The sequence below is a fragment of the Dipodomys merriami genome, unplaced genomic scaffold (assembly GCF_024711535.1).
Source record: "Dipodomys merriami isolate MVZ:Mamm:240054 unplaced genomic scaffold, mDipMer1.0.p SCAF_391, whole genome shotgun sequence".
Classification (NCBI taxonomy): domain Eukaryota; kingdom Metazoa; phylum Chordata; class Mammalia; order Rodentia; family Heteromyidae; genus Dipodomys; species Dipodomys merriami.
In genome coordinates this window covers 432,640-436,900 of record NW_027205504.1, presented here as the reverse complement: position 1 = coordinate 436,900, position 4,261 = coordinate 432,640, and the positions used below count along the sequence as shown (strand labels likewise).

The 4,261-nt window shown below is 38.2% G+C and overlaps 1 non-coding gene across 1 annotated transcript; it reads right to left on the bottom strand.

Annotated features, from left to right (window-relative positions):
* Positions 1 to 4,157: 4,157 nt before the first annotated feature.
* Positions 4,158 to 4,261, bottom strand: LOC138805397 (U6 spliceosomal RNA). The gene has a single exon (XR_011365528.1). It is a non-coding gene; the product is annotated as a U6 spliceosomal RNA (small nuclear RNA).

Here is a 4,261-nt window from a genome sequence, read left to right as displayed (position 1 = left end):
GAGAAGAAAAATATGGAAAAACAAAAATTTAAAATTAAAAAGTGAAACCATTAAAAACTGCAAGTTTAAAGGAATAGTATTCAGAGAAGAATGAGGACGGGATGAGAGGAGGGGAGGGATAGAAAGGAGACATGAACAACTGGAAAAATAAAAATGTTTAAAATATTATATGGTTATAAAGAGGTAATACTGCTATTAAAGAAGTTAAGTCTTAGAGGTTTTGAATTGAGTAATAAATTTCTGGTTTAAGTGTGTACACAATGGAGGATAAGATCTAATATCGATGACGGCTATGTTTGTGGGTGAGCAGAACAGCAATTAAGTCATGCAGAAAAGAATGAAGGAGAAGAAGTGAAAAGAATGAGAAAAGAAAGAAAAAGAAAACGATCAAAAGGTCAGTACAGAAAAAAAACACACACATATACACCTAAAATAAAATTTATATGAGGAAAAAATAATATAAAACAAAAATTTTAAAAAATTAAAATTTTAAAAAAATTAAAAATAAGGTACAAAAAAGAAAGGCCTTTGATTTTTTGGGGTGTGGGGGATGGGAAGATTCTGTATCTCCCTGTGTCCATAACCAGTCTCTTGGTGGAGTCTCTGGTCTGCTTGTGGTCTTTGGTTTTCCTGCAGCTTGATTGATTACTTAAGTAAGTTTGTTTGGGCAAGCTGAAAAATGCTTTGCTTTACCCAGGATTTTGTGATCCTCCTCCCAGAATAGTTCAGTGGGAGAGGGATCTGTTTTCAGTATCGCAGAAGAGGGAGATGTCTGTGCCCTCTAGTTTGGAAATGATGACATGAGGCTAGGTTCTGGGTTGAGTTGAGGCCTTTCAGCAAACAGTAGTTCTTTCCTGAGGGGCTAGCTTCTGAGATATTCTCAGAGTCCAGCCTCAAGCCTTTCTCAGGGTTATGTTTACTGAATTTCAATTTATTGTCTAAGCTGCTGTAGTGAGGGGCAGCCTCTGGCTCTGTTCACCCAATGAAGAAAGCCACTCCTGGGAGCAGAACTTCCTCTGCTTGGGGTGAGTGACTATTTCCTGGGATGGGTTGAGCCTGGTAGGTCTGGGCAGGTTCCTCTGACCTGCTAAATGACTGTCTTGTTTTCTCCCAAGGCCTGAGTTGGAGCTGGCAGCTCATCCAGGCCTTTGTGTGTATCAAGATGGAGATTAGTGTCGAGAAAATTATAATTAAAGGCACTAAGTGCATAGCCTAAAGACACACAGTGAGTAAGGAAATGAGTCAAAGTTTCCAAAAGCCTTTCAGCAATACAAAAATGGTAGGTAAAATCTCTCCATTCTCTTATACTCTCAATTCAATATTCATATTGTCCAATAAATAATAACATAACAATTATGCCCATGGTAATTGCTTTTTGTCACATTTTATCTTCAACACAGACTGTGTTGGTGATATTGGGTTATCATGCACAAACTAAGATTGTAAATTGAGGTCCGAAGAGAGCCAAATTTCTTCTGTTCCACAGTTCTAGTATACTTTTTAAAAAGTACTAAAACTTTTTTTTTTTTTTTTTTCGGATGTGGGGATTGAACTCTGGGCCTGGGCACTGTCCCTCAGGTCTTCAGCTCAAGGCGAGTGCTCTATCACTTAAGCTACAGCGCCACTTCTGGTTTTCTGGTGGTTTATTGGAGATAGGAGTCTCACGGTCTCTCCTGCCCGGGCTGGCTTTGAACCGCAATCCTCAGATCTCAGCGTCCTGAGTAGCTAGTATTACAGGCGTGAGCCACCAGCACCCGGCTAAAAAGTACTAAAACTTTTAAATACCATCAGTTACTGTTTTGTAAGAATCCCAAAATGAAATAAATTAACATGTAATCACTCCAAAATGCTTTAAAGGTAGGAAATGATAAAAGAGGTCTCTGTGAAGTAAAGTTTCTTCTACTTTTAAAATCATTCGTAAAGCCATGTGCTGGTTTTCACTCCTGTAATCCTGTCCACTTGGCATATCTACTTAGGAGTTTGAGATCTCTGGATAAGTGTTGGAAGCCAATCAGGGCAAAAAAAAAAAACCCATAAGATTATTTTTCAAAAATTTAAATGAACTAGAAAAGGGCCAGGAATGGAGATGTAGCTAATATATTAGCTGACCAATCTAGAGAGGAAAGGCCTAACAAGTCCTTGAAGCCTTTAGTTCAAACTCTGCTCACGCCAACAATCAGGTATGCACATGCACAAGCATGCATATGCACACACACACACACACACACACACACACACACTCATTCAAAATATCTTCAGGTCAGTGTATTGCATTAATTTCTTTGTTAACGATATTATATGGGTAAAATAATAGAAAAAACTCTTCCATCTCAGAACATTTTTAAACTTTTTTATTGTAAAAATATTGTACAGAGGAATTACAGTTACATGAGCAAGGTATTGTGTACATTTCCTATCAAGCATTGTTACCTCCCCTTTGTTTTTCCCCCACCATCCCTTCCCTTCCACCTCCACAATTACACTCCTCACCACCCCCCTCCCAAATCCGCCTAAATTGTAAAGTTCGTTTTTCAACATAGTGTCTTGTGCATTTCATTGTTACAATGGGTCAACCTGTATCTCTATTTCAGCATTTTGTTTTTTCCCTTTCCCTCCACAAATTAGAGAAGTGTATATACAAGACGCAGGTGCAACGACATCAAATACAGTGAAAACAGGGGTTATGTTGTGTGGAAGGACCATATAAAAAATTAAAAAATCACATTGTACGTTATAATTACGTTAGAAACAACAGCAAGAAAGAAAAAAAAAACACTCGTGTTCCTATCTTGGAGCTCATTTAGCTTAACATTACCTTATCTAGTCATATGCACATAGTTTTTGACCATTTCTGCTTATCCCAGACATATATTTACTTAATGCTAATAAAAGATACCATGGGACCTATGATTCTTTGGACTTGGCTTACTTCAGTTAATATAATTTTTTCCAAGTTTTTCCATTTCGTAACAAATTGGGTGATGCCATTCATTCTGATGGACGATAGAATTCCCATAAACACACACACACACACACACACACACACACACACACCATTTTCTTGATGCATTCATCTACTGAGGGGCATCTGGGTTGGTTCTATATCTTAGCTATGGTAAATAATGTTGCAATAGACATAGTTGTATTGGTAGTTTTACTATCGTCTTGTTTGTTTGTGATCATTTGGGTGAATGCACAAAAGTGGGATTGCTGGGTCATAGGGGAGGTCTATGTGTAATCTTTTTTTTTTTTTGTGAAAATACTGTACAGAGGGGTTAAAATTACATAGGCAAGATAATGAGTACATTTCTTATCAAGCATTGTGACTTCCTTCTTTGTTCCCCTTCCCATCCCTTACCATCTTCCTCCTGCCCCCCCAATCCTCCCTGCTCCCCCGCCCCCACCAAAGTTGTAAAGTTCATTTTCGACATAAAGACATGTACATCTCATTGTTGCAATGGGTCCTACTGTATCCCTATTTAAATGATTTGATTTTCCCCTTCCCCTCCACAAATTATACTGACATAAAATACAGTGAAAGCAGAGGTTATACTGTGGGGGAGGGGCATACAAAGCAACAAAGAAATAATCTTATAAATGTGTTAGAAACAATCGCATGAAAGAAAAAATAAACATGTGAATACATATCTTAGGGTTCATTTCCCTAACATCAACTTATCTGAACTTTTCTGCTTGACTCAGACATATATTAGATATTGCAAATAAGGGAAACCATGGGACCTATGTTTCTTTGGGCCTGGCTTAGTTCGCATAATATAATTTTTTCCAAGTCTTTCCATTTCCTAACAAATTGGGCAATGTCATTCTTTCTGATGGAGGCATAGAATTCCATAATGTATATATACCACATTTTCTTGATCCATTCATCTACTGAGGGGCATCTGGGTTGGTTCCATATCTTAGCTATAGTAAATAGTGCTGCAATAAAAATAGTTGTGCTGGTAGCTTTAGTGTGGTCTTGTTTGTAAACATTTGGGTAAGTGCCCAAAAGCGGGATTGCTGGGACATAGGGGAGATCTATGTGGAGTCTTTTGAGGAACCTCCATACTACATTCCAAAGTGGTTGAAAAAGTTTACACTCCCACCAAGAATGCATTAGGGTTCCCTTCTGGCCACATCCCCTCCAGCATCTGTTGTAAAATATGGACCGCTTCACGAATTTGTGTGTCATCCTTGCGCAAGGGCCATGCTAATTTGCGTATTGTTGCAATTTTAGTGTATGTGCTGCCGAATTAAGCAC